Source organism: Balaenoptera musculus, chromosome 5 (genome assembly GCF_009873245.2).
Source record: "Balaenoptera musculus isolate JJ_BM4_2016_0621 chromosome 5, mBalMus1.pri.v3, whole genome shotgun sequence".
In the NCBI taxonomy this organism is placed as follows: domain Eukaryota; kingdom Metazoa; phylum Chordata; class Mammalia; order Artiodactyla; family Balaenopteridae; genus Balaenoptera; species Balaenoptera musculus.
In genome coordinates this window covers 25,286,273-25,299,538 of record NC_045789.1, presented here as the reverse complement: position 1 = coordinate 25,299,538, position 13,266 = coordinate 25,286,273, and the positions used below count along the sequence as shown (strand labels likewise).

Genomic DNA, 13,266 nt, shown 5'->3' with positions numbered 1-13,266 from the left:
TACATGACATTTTCTCTACAGTGATCTTTGCAGTCCCTTTCTAGCTTGAGATTCTGAGATATGCATGTAAAATTTGTCATTTAAGGCTGTTAACTGCCGATGATATGTTAATTGGTCAGATTTTCTTCTTTTTCTTAACCCATCATCTTCCCTTTAATAAGTAATACATGCTTTTTCAAAAAATTTGAGGATTCCTACAAAGTTGAAAAAAAGTGAAATTTCACTGTAGTTTTGTCATCTGTATAATCCGGTTTCGTAGCTGCAAACACAGAATAGACGCTAGCTAGTTTAAGAGAAAAAGAGTTAATCTGAAAACATTAGGTAGGGCCGACTTTTCTATCAGGGACCCAGTAGGCACAGTGCCAGTGACTTACAGTGCTTTTATGGGCCCATGAAAATGTCTTAATTTCTTTTAAAATCTGAAGGAAAAAGAAGAATTTTTAGGTTGGAAGAATTTTTATTATATGATACTGTATCTATCTTTATACCAACATAGTCATAAACTATGATTATATATACATATACATATATAAAGGGGTGTGTGTGTGTGATGGAGGAAAAGGCAGATGAAGGCACAAGTGCACAGGACCCATTGTAGTCTTAAAGAACATCGGCTCGGGCTTAGAGGCTACCCACTCAGGAGCTCTCAGCCCAGTCAAATACACATGAGCACTGACCGCTCCAGGACAAACCCCTGATTCCTGCCCCTGGCACAGGCTCCACTGCCCTCACGTGAGCCTGATGGTAGATCCTCTGCCCCCACTGCCTCTGAAGGCTGGCAGAGATGTCAGCTCCCAGATGGATTCAGTGAGGCATGTGCTTCTAAACCGAAGACCTTCATGTGCCCAAAGTATAGTTGATAACTCTAATTCGAAAAGATACATGAGCTCCGTGTTCCTCATTGCAGCACTGTGTACAGTAGCCAAGACATGGAAGCAACCTAAGTGTCCATCAATAGACAAATGGATAAAGAAATGTGGTACATATATACAATGGAATATTACTCAGCCATAAAAAAGAATGCATTAAGGCCATTTACAGCAGCATGGATGGATATAGAGATCATCATACTAAGTGAAGTAAGCCAGACAGAGAAAGACAAATATCATATGATATCACTTATGTGTGGAATCTAAAATATGATACAAACGAACTTATTTACAAAAGAGAAACAGACTCACAGGCATAGAGAACAGACTTGTAGTTGCCAAGGGGAGGGGAAGTGGGGGAGGGATGGATTGGGGGTTTTGGATTAACATATACACACTGCTATATATAAAATAGATAAAAAAGGACCTACTGTTATAGCTCAGGAAACTATATTCAATATCTTGTAATAAACTGTAATGTAAAAGAATATGAAAAATATATATAGATAGTACATATTTGAATAACTCTGCTGTACACCAGAAACTAACACAACATTGTAAATTAACTATACTTCAATTAAAAATAAATAAATAAATAAATAGGTTGAAGCCTTGTACAAGGGTATGTCATCAGAAAAGCCTTGGTCACAGGCTTTCACTCTAGCATTCTCACCATGTATCTATCCATTCATGGATAATTTAGACTCTTCACATGTAAGGAAGACTGAGAAGTGGATTTTGGGCATCCGTCGTTGTGATGTGGAAACATGGAATGTGGAAATTTCCCAAATGTAGGAGAGGTGTTCCAAAGGTAGTGAACAGCCAAATCCACCGCACGATAATTGCTGCCAATGCCTTGAAATATTAGCATCTGGACTTTCTGGTGTGCATATGCTTTATTTTTGTTTAATAGTTCAAATAAAAGCTATGTCTGTGATTACTGAATATGTGTTATGTAATAGGTGCTATTAACACTATTTGAATTATCTAATTTGATTTTAATTAAAAAGAACAGCCTTTTAAATAGGCAATATTGTTACTACTCTTCCATTTTATAAATGAGGAAACTGAGACTTGAAGAGGCTAAGTAAGGTGTTCGTGGAGCTACAGTTAATGAAGGTGGGATTTTATGCTGAGTCATACCTGCTATACTACACCTGTTATATAAGAGATATACAACTTTAAAACCTGCTTTTTACTTTTAATATTTTGGCATAAGCTTTTCTAAACCTGGATTCTAAATTCTTCTTTTTAATAGTGACATAGTATTACACCAAACTAATGTAACACAATATTTTCAAAGAGTCCTCTATATTTGAATATTTAGGCTATTTCTAGGTTTGTCCTATTGTGGTAATTCTTTATGTATACACTTTTTTTTTTTCTCTATTTGGGTTTACTTCCCTAGATAAAAACTCAGAATTAGAATTACTAGGTCAAAGGGTATGAAAACATATTTTTGAGACACCAGCCACACTTTTATTTATTTTAATGATGAAAAAACAAGCCTGTTAGTTCATCTGTTCAACATTCAGAACGTTTATTGCATGCCTCCTTTGGACTGGGCATGGTACCTGTAATACCATGATGAATATTTGATGGTCTTACCTAAAGGGTATTGTGGTTCAGTGGGTGTTAAAATAGAGTGTGTCCGAAATGAGCATCTTGTATGAATTATATATGGTAAGAATGCTTTCTAGATTTTCTGCAACAAGGTAGGAATACTTTTAGAGTTCTTAGGGGTTAAAGGAAAGTGGCATTCAAAGTAATTTCAAAATGGCAACAAGGATGAACGTTTTCTCTTCTTTGCCAGTTTGTTAGATGAAATATTATAGGTCGTTGTTTTAATGGTTATTTCCTTGAGTACTAATGAGGCTGAACATTTTTTCCATGTGTTCGTTAATGAGTTGTTTCTTCATTTTGAAGTACCCTTTGGTATTTTGGTATTTAGTATTTATATAAAACAGATTTTGGTGTATTGCATTTGTTGCGAACAATTTCACATCTGCTTTGCTTTTTAACTTTTTTTAAACTTAGGGAAATTTTTTACATAGTCCAATCTACCTGACATTTTCTTTCTAATTTCTTTTAGCACTTATATACTTCAGAAGTAGACTTGCCCTCTCCAAAGAGGCATGTAAATAATCAATTCCACTTTTATTCATTTCTTTCTGTTACATTTCATTTGTATTTAATTCCATAATATAGCTGCAATTTATATCTATGTCTAATGGGATCTATTAGATTTTATTCTAAAAAGATAGGCAATTATCTCAACATTATTTATTGAACAGTTTCTTTCTCATTAATTGGTGGTGCTCATTTTGTCATACACTGAATTTAGATTCCCTTTCTATATGAATTCATAAAGTCCTATGCCCATTTGTCTCCATTTCTATCATAATGAAAATAGCTATTTTTTTCCCCATCAATCTTTCTGAGGGCAGGAGTTGTGTTTTCCCTTTAATAACTAGCATAGTGCTTGGCATATGACAGGCATTATATATATGTTGAATGAATGCATAAAATAGGATGTTTCTGGGATACCTATATTTTCCCACTATTCTGTATGTCAGTTTCTATGCCAGTTCTGCTCTATGTTAAATGTTGTGTCACAACAATATATTTTATCATTAGGTAGAACAAAGCATCTCATTAATATTTATATTCAGAATTTTCTTTATGATCTATACTTTTTTTGTTTTTATAAATTTATTTATTTTATTTATTTTTGTCTGTGTTGGGTCTTTGTTGCTGCGCGCGGGCTTTCTCTAGTTGCGGCAAGCAGGGGCTACTCTGTTGCGGTGCATGGGCTTCTTATTGCGGTGGCTTCTCTTCTTGTGGAACACGGGCTCTAGGTGCATGGGCTTCAGTAGTTGTGGCACGCAGGCTCAGAAGTTGTGGCTCACGGGCTCTAGAGTGCAAGCTCAGTAGTTGCGGCACACAGCCTTAGTTGCTCCACGGCATGTGGGATATTCCTGGACCAGGGCTCGAACCTGTGTCCCCTGCATTGGCAGGCGGATTCTTAACCACTGCCCCACCAGGGAAGTCCCATGACTCTTTCGTCACATTAACTTTAGAAAGTTTTAACAGAATCTAAAATCATCCGTACTAGAATTTTGATTGGAATTATGCTAAAAATACAAATTAATTTGGGAAGAAGCAAAGATTATGTCATTCATAAGTACTTTATTGATTTTGTTGTTACTGCTGTAGTGTGTCAGGATTATTGATGCTATTGGGAGCTGCATTTATTTATTTAAAAGATTTTACTTTTTGTTTATTTACTTTTTGTTATTATATAGAAAAATTATTGTTACAAATTTATCTTGCATCCTGAAACTTTTCTTGAACCATTTTATTAATTCTTACAGAAAAATTTTTGTACGTTTTTAGTTGATGTGAAGATCTTCAACACTTGAGAATAATCTCATTGTCAGCTAAATTCTATTTTGTTTTTACAATAAGGGATGGAAATTGAAGAACAAAAGTAAGATTTAAAAAACCTGCTTTTGGAGATAGGATTAAATTTTTACATCTATTTTAGAGATAGATATTATAATAGATTCTGGTAATTATTTACATATATATATATATATATATATATATATATATATATATATAATGGGAAACAGGTTTTAACTGCTGGATCTTTCAGGGGACAAATATTTGAGTTTTTCAGAACTGATGAGGACCTCCTTATACAATTTCCTGACATACATGTTATTATCTCTTCCTGGTCTTTTCTAAACTCCACCCCGCTTAGCTCCTGCCTTTGGCATAATATCCCCAAACCTCTCATGGATGGGGGCTCTTGACCTGGAATCACCAGGCTGTCTGGGATCAACAACAAGGTATCTCAAGCCCAATTTTCTTTCATGCGGCAACATGGAAAAGGCAAATATCCAGCTCTGACTGTGGCTATGTCCCCATCACACCAGGACTCCTGGGTAGAGGGAAAATGTGAGTTATGAGAGCCCCATTTAAGGTCACAAGAGAATGGATATAGGAAACAAAGAAGCATAAGGTGGAGCCCAATAGAGTCTATTCCATTTTTTAAATATTGCGTAGTTTATTCCTAATCAATAACGTTCAATTTAGTTGAACATCTACAAGTTGTCTAAGATAGAATTTTCTATTTTCTAAAGAAAACTCTTGTGTCCTAATTAAGGCAAATATTTTATTTGATCATTTATTGTGAAGGTAATGATAAGTGTTAAATAAGGCTTTTGTTTGCATTAACTCTGTGGGATATTTATTTAAGGCTACCAACACTTTGGTGGGTTTGGGTAAATATTGGTTCTTGCTACATGATGGGAGCTGACAAATAATAACACAATGGGGACAATACAAGTATGAAAGACCGAGGCTCACATAACACCGTTGATCCTTCTGCATCATAAAATTTTATCCTTTAGACTTGCACAGTTATCCAGTTTACATTCCATGTATTACATCATCACTGTGTCATGGGTTGACCTTCCTCTACATGCTTTACTTGTATTTTTGGAAGTTATTTTAAGGGCTTGTTTGGACGCTCTGAGACTACACTGGCCTCTGGATATCCACATTGCAAGATAGACTCATTACTTTTGCAGATGTCATGACACCTCAAAATATCAAGAGATGTGCAGTCTGTTTTGGTGATAGGAACAAGACACTCTAATCCACTATGAGTACAACAGAGTCCAATGCTTAGTTTGGGGTGGATTAAAAAAGATAAGATAATGAATTACAGTTTTGTTCAAGTGTTAGAATAAGCCTAATGAATAAAGCTACTTCAGACACCTAATGATGAACTAGACCAAAGTGTTTTTTGCAGAGTCTACCTGAAAAAAGCTTAACATAGCAAACTTATGACTTTTTTACATAACTGGCATATTATTTTTATCTGTTGTGTTTAGAAATCAGTGGATGGTTTACATTTTCTTTAGTAGCAACTGATTAGTCTCATACTTTCTCCTATTATGAAACTATTTTTTCCAACACTTAAAGGCAACTCTGGATCTATCAGACTCAAAAATTATAAATCTTCAGAAAAATTGTGATAAGGTGTTTTTTTCCTCCAAATTAAATAAAACCTGGTGTTTGATTTAAAGCTGACTGTAGTTTTCATCCTCCTGTATTAAAAACCATGTAGATTGGGAAGAAATATATGAGAATGTGAGTGAGAAAATCTTACGTCACATCTGCATTGTTGACATGACTGGAAGAAAGTTTTGAATTAAGTACAGCAGTTAAAGAACAAGTTGAACCCAATAAAAGTTATTGCTCTCTTTTTGACAGATAAAATGAAATCTTGGTAATTGATAGTATATTTACAATTTGAAAATTATCATTCCTGATAATAAAATAGGAAAAAGAACCAAGTGGCACTTTTGGATACATCTGTTGAATGATACATAATAAATATTTTGATAAGCCACATGTCATAGTTGTAAAATGCCCAAACCAGATCACTGGGTTCAAATTTAAATAGTGACACTTAAACTAGCTGTGGAATTCTGAGTTGCCTCACCTTTCTTTGCCAATTCCTCTGTCTATAAATGTGGGTAATAATAGTACCTACCTCATAGGGTGGTTTTGTTGGGGGTCACCAAGGCCACCCTGAGTGTCAACGATTTGCTAGAAGGGTTCCCAAGATTCAGAAAAGCTGTTATACTCACAGTCATGGATTCTTACAGTGAAAGGATACAGATTAGAATCAGCAAAGGGAAAGGACACATGAGGCAAAGTCCAGCTGCCACCTTCCAGATGTCCCTTCCCAGTGGAGTCACATGGGGGTGCCCTTAATTCTCTCCACAACAGTGTGTGACGTCATGTGTGGAGCGTGGTCAACGAGAGAAGCTCAACTGAGCTCTGGTCCCTAGAATTTGATTAGGTGTCAGTCACAGAAGCCTGCAGCACCAGATGACTGACCTCAGCTATTCAGACCTCAGCCTCCCCTCCTCCAAGCAAAAACAGGTGTTCACCATGAATGTATCTGATCCACTTGGAACAGCAGAAGCCTCTAACATATACACAAACTCTCTTATCAGTCAGACTGTTCGAAGAGCTCAGAGGTTATCTTCCAGGAACTGGCCTAAGGCCAATTCTGAAGGAGGGCCTTTCTTTGGAATGTGTAGCATTTGAGGAACTTATGCCTGCTGAGCTAACCCTTGCCTGCCCTGTGGTTATGAGGAATAAATGAGTTAATCAATTAACTTAGAATAGTGCCTGGCTCATGTAAGCAAATAAATAATGGTCAGCTAGAGTTCCTTCTTGTGGACCTCTATGAGCTGAACGAAGCAGATTAGTTTGGAATACAAACAAGAAATCGCTATATTCCGTGGATCTTGTGATCATGACATAAGTCCTCAAGTTTGGGATAATGGGCATTACGAGCAAATTAAATATTTTAGCGAGCAGTGTTTTAAAAACGAGGAGTTCCCAGTGAAACACCAAATCCTCACGTTTTGTCTTTTTGTTCTTTACAGAGCTCTGAAATCAGCAAGGCAGTAATCAAAGAGCAGAACTGTTTGAGGAATCCAACAAGAAAGCAGGTACAAGAGTGGTTCTCAATAATTAACCCATAATATTCATTTAGATTGATGATTAAGTCAAACTTACAGGCCCTATTATTAAAAATATTTTCCAGAAAAGCCAGCTTTGTGTCTTAGAATGTGTGTGACTGAATATTGCAGATGGCTGACCATATCCTAAAGAGGAACTGATTTCTATGTATACTTTACATCAATTCTGAAGGTTTCAGTTAGGCCAGGCCTAGGTAGACATGTAAAGGAATGAACTAATTATTATTACTTATTATTAAATCAACACATATTCATTAAAGGCCTGCTATATGGCAAACACTCATCTATGAGGTATTTGGTGATTTTATAGACTTGGACAAAACAGGCATGGTCCATTCCCACCCTCATGGTGCTTACAATCCAGTGAAAGTGACATGAAATAAATAAGCAATATCAATATGTGAATAAAAATTGTGATAAATGCTATGAAGAGAAATTGCAGAGTTCTGTAGGAGAAAATATTGGGAAATAAGGGAGGAATGTACTGTAGATGGACTAGACAGAGGTGTTTCTTTGGAAGATGATGTTTCAACTAAGAGCTGAAGTGTAAGGAAAAGAGTCCCAGGCAGATGGAACAGCAGTGAATAAAGAACGTAACTGAAAAAAAGAATAAAGTGGCTGTAGCAAAGTCACAGAGGTGGAGACAAGGATAAGATGAAGCTGGGTTGAAAATGGGATGAACATGAATATGGTAACCGGCCCAGTCCCATAGGGCCTTAATGGCTCGGGTAAAGTGTCTTCAGACCAGCTCTGCTTGGCCACTTTCTGCCCTTGGCATTTCTGTGCTATGTCATTTGTTGTTCTCTGCTGGTCCCTTGAATATAGAAGCTTTCAAATCTGCCACCCAACCCTACGCTTCTACATCTCCTGCCAAAGTACAGTGTAAAAGGCTTATGACTGTGCAAAGAGGTTCTCAATGTGTCCAAATACTAGTTCCATAATCTGTTCTGTATAAAATGGTTTGGGGTCAAGAAGGTTTGAAAATTTCTGAATACTGTACCACTCTCAGGAGATTTAAATACACATTAACATGTTATAGTTTCTGGGAAGTTCTGTAGTACAAACAGATGTATATGTGTTTTGTGTGTGTGTGCACCGTTATTGAACTTAATATTTAACCAGTATTTCCAGGTTTACATTAGAAAATGTTTCAGAATTTTCTCTCTTAGAAATATGTATTTTAAGGGGTTCCTTATACTCCTGAGGCTGGCCTGCATTTAGGTCACTTGACCTATTTTATGGCTATGCACATTAAATTATGTTTGATAATTTTCTAGAATCTGGATAATTCAAGCCAGAAGAAAAAATTAATAAATAAATGTTTGCTTCAGTGGTTTAGCTTTTTAAGGCAGAAGATTTTTCTTGACCTGAATTATATGGTTAACTGCTTTAAATCCTGATTATACTTTGCATGTGAAAATACTGCCTTAAGTACCAGTAAGGAGCACTGGAGTTAGAGCTTACTAAGTAATTTTCAGTGTTAGTGTTAGTAATATTTGTTTTCTTAAATCAAACAAAGGAAAACCACAAAAAATACTGCCTGCCTCTTAGCTGCTCTGAATCTTATGCTTATTCTTCTTGATTTGTAAAATTCACCTAAGTTTTAAAAGTCTGAAAGTGAGGAAGATGACTTGGGGTAGTGCCTACTTTAGCACCTAAAGAAATATTTGATTTCATATAAAATGTGGAGATTGTCTATTTGCAGCAATAAAAGTTTCAAGGACTCAGAGCGTGAGAGTTAAACTAAGATTATCCCAGAAGAGAGGTTCTCAGCATCTGTGTTGGAAAGGATGTTGACTTTTTTAGATCAATTCAGTATCTCTCAATTCAGTTAACTATTATTAAAAATAAGAAAAAAATCATGAAAAATTCCCTAGTATTTCATAACTTAGAAAAAAAGCCTTGTTTCATCCCCAGAAAGACAAGAGACATCTGTCCCTTAATTACTACTCCTGCCATTTGCTTTGTACTAGAGATGTGTCTCAAATTTGGAAGCTAATTAGAAATCTTAATTGAAAATGGCTTAAAAAAAAAGGAAAAGAAAGTAAAATGATCAACATGAAAACATAAAAGTAGGGAGGAAAATAGAAATGGTAATATTACAGCCAGATTGAATAATCACCTATCTTAAAATGAGTTGGTGCCTGGGGAACATATTTTGTGGCATGAAATGGAACTTTACTGTTTCCTCTTTCAGGAGGAATTTTCTCAACCAAATGACAAGTCTTTTAATTTCTATAAATTGTAATTTTCAGGGACTAGATTTTGCTCAGTGTAAAAACAATAGTTTTAACATTTTGAAGCTGAAGTTAAATCCCAGCTCCCTAACTTGTTCCCTGTTTGACCCTGGACAAATTTTCCAACTGTTCTCAATCTCCATTTACCCATCTTTAAAGTGAAATTTTAAAATCCTGTTTTGCAATGTGGTTTCTTTCTTATTTGTCTCTTGACTTATACACTGACTAGATATATTCAGTTCTAGAAAGAAAGGAAAGAAGAGAAAAAGTCAAAAGGAAACAAAGCTAAATTTGAGAATATATATAAATGTCTAGCACAGAATACCAATACCATACATTCAGAAAGTGCTTGTTGCTTCTGTGCCTTGGAGGCAAAGATTGGAAGGCAGATTCATTAATCCTTTTCCTTAAGCTATTTTTCTTTCTGGTGGGTATTTTGGATTCTGTTGTCCAGATTGTAAATCCCACTTAAAGGTATTAGTGACATATATTATTTCTGACTTACAGTACTTTGCGTGCTGGTTAGGCATGAGAGTTGCTCAATTCATATTTGTTTAATTTGAGTGAGGCTGTGAACTAACAGGGCAGGAAGTAGGTAACCCAGATTGTCCTATCTTCTGGCTTAGAAACACCATGTCTAACATCTGAAGCAGAAGTGGTTATGCCTCCCTGTGAATGATTTCATTCAATGATAGTGTACCCACTTCCTGCTGCTGTTCCGTGCACTCTCCTCCCATCAGACTAGCTCATTTCCTGTTATTTATGCATATTGTACATTTGTGGCTTTAGGTCTTTGCTTGCACTGCCTCCACTTTCAATATTTTCTTCCTTGTTTTCTTTCATTCTCCCTCTCTTCTCCCCCCTCTTCCTTTGTATCTATACCCATCTTTTTGATGTACATATCCCTTAAAGTCTGACCAAATATCACCTCCTCCATGAAGCAGTCACAGGTATCTGCTGAGATAATTCTCTTACCTCCTTTGATTTTTGTTTTGTTTTGTTTGTTTTGTGTTCAAGCACCATTCCTTGTTCCCTGTCTAGAAAGTGACCCTGAACACAGAGCCAATGAGATTCCAGCCACATAGTATGTTAATGGCTCTTTACTTCCATCCTCCACTCCATTTTGTTACCCTTTTACCAAAAATCTCATCAAAGGAGTAGCCCACTGGCAGTGTTTGCTGCTTGCTTGCACACTGGTGTCTGGGTTACGGGTGGTATGAATTTTTGCCATTGAACAGCAGGCTGCAGTCACATCAGTTGTCTGAGCCTGGTTGGCTTTCTGAATCTCTCCTTAGTTTTGGCTGCTGTGTACCTTGCAGTCAGGAACCTGGCTCTGTACCCAGTGGTCGAGGTGCCCTGATTCCCAGGACACCTGCCTGCATCTATTTCCCCATGTCCTTACCTTACTCTGGGTATCCTTCCTTGATTTATGACTTGGATACACATGTGATGCTGAGAATTGCCCCTCCACGGAAGCCCTTTCTACTGCTTCCTTATCCCCCACCCCAAACTCAAGAGTGCCCCTATTTATTGAGGCCCATTCATATCAAACTTAAGTTTATCACTTAAGTCTTGATAATTTGGACTCTTGGCTCCTATAAGTCAATATTTGTTTCCCAGTTTATTCGTCTTACTCCTTTGGAATGGATTTCTTTTTTCTTCCATTTATGTCTCTGCATTCCTCCTGATTGAATGGTTATTATCAAAGCATTCCAACTGTACCTCTCTAAGGCCATCTTCCACTTGTCTAGCCATGTTAATAGTAAATAGTATTAAAATTGATAATGCTAGTAATATTTATTGACCACATGCTATATTTTCTAATATCTTCTTTTGTTTCACTGTTTTAAAATTTGCACACAGTAAAATTCATACTTTTTGGTGTACAGTTCTAGAATTTTTGACAAATGTAAGCACTCATATACTCACTCCACAATCAAGATACAGAACAGTTACATCACCTATAATCTCTTTTCTACACCTTTATGGCCAACCTCTCCTGCTCACTTCTAACCGTTAGAGAGCACTGAACTGTTTTCTGTTTCTATAATTTGCCTTTTCCAGAATGCCATGTAAATTGAATCATACAGAATGGAGCACTATGAGTCTGGCTTCCTTCACTTACAATAATGTGCTTAAGATTCACCGAGTTTTGTGGGTATCAGTGACTTATTCCTTTCTATTGCTGAGTAATATTCCGTTGTATGGATTTGCTTTGGTGTGATTATCCATTTATTTTGATTTTGAGTTTTTAGTTTTAAAAAAACATGTTTTTCTGTGATCATGTTTTATTTCTCTTAAGTAAATAATCAGGAGCAAGATTGCTGGGTCATATGGTATGACCCAGGTTATATTTAACTTTATAAGAAACTGCCAGACTTTTTTCCCAAGTGGTTGTACTATTTTGCCTTCCCACCAGCAATGTACAAGAATTCCAGGTGGTCCACATCCTTGTCAGAGATTGATATTGACAATTTTTAAAATGTTTAATTATACCATTCTAGTAGGCACATAATAATAGCTTATTAGAGTTTTAATTTGTATTTTCCTAATGATATATAGATCAGTTTAGAAAATATCGATATCTTAACAATAATGAGCCTTTCAATCCATGAACATTGTATATATCTTCATTTGATTTTATCTTATTTTCTTTTATCAATGTCTTATAGATTTATAGCATACCGATTCTGTACATATTTTGTTTGATTTATTTCTAAATGTTTTTATGTTTTTTGGTACTATAATAAATGGTACTTTAAAAAACTTTTTCCATTTTTCATTGGCAGTTTATAGACAACTGATTTTTGTATATTGCCCTTATATTGTGTAACTTTGATGAACTGATTATTTCTAGCTTTTTTGGTAGATGTTTTTGGTTATTTTCTACATAGATAATTGTGTTGTCTGCAAAGAGAGAACATTAGTTGTTCCTTTCCAATCTGTATGTCTTTTATGTTTTTCTTGCCTTGTTGCATTGGTCATGACCTCCAGTATGATATTGAAGAGGAAAGATGAGAGTGGAAATTCTTACCTTATTCCTGACCTTAGCAGCAAAGTACTGAGTCTTTTATTATCCAGTTATGATGATAGCTGTGGCATTTTTGTAGATGGCCATTATCAAGCTAAAGTACTTCCATTCTATTCCTAAATTGAGAGGTTTTTTTGTTTGTTTGTTTGTTTTTCATTTTCTGGATGAGAGTTTTTATTTTCTGTACATTGAATTTTGTCAGTTACTTTTTCTGCATCTTTGAGATGATCATGTTTTTGTTTTTTATTCTGTTGATATAGTGAATTACATTGAGAGATTTTTGAATGTTGAACTAGTTTTTCATTCCTAGATAAACCCCTCTGTATACTGGTTTATTCTAGAATAAACCCCTCTTATATACTTTTGAATTAGATTTGCTATAGCTAAGGTTTTGTTGATAATTTTTTTGTGAGTCTAAGTTCACGAGAGATATTGGTCTTTTTTTTTTTCCTTACAGTGTCTTTGATTTTGCATTAGGTTAATGCTGACCTCATAAAATGAGTTGGAAATTATTCCCCACTTTTGGTTTTCTCAAAGAGTTTGTGTAGATTTTTGTT

General features: G+C 35.6%; 1 protein-coding gene across 8 annotated transcripts in view; it reads left to right on the top strand.

Moving 5' to 3' along the window:
* INPP4B (inositol polyphosphate-4-phosphatase type II B) overlaps positions 1-13,266 on the top strand; it is a 745,855-nt gene that overhangs the window by 352,290 nt on the left and 380,299 nt on the right. For all 8 annotated transcript variants that reach the window (XM_036853321.1, XM_036853318.1, XM_036853314.1 and 5 more), the window contains one exon: positions 7,346-7,411. The gene's annotated coding sequence lies outside the window, so the exon portion shown is untranslated. The remainder of the gene's footprint in view (positions 1-7,345; positions 7,412-13,266) is intronic.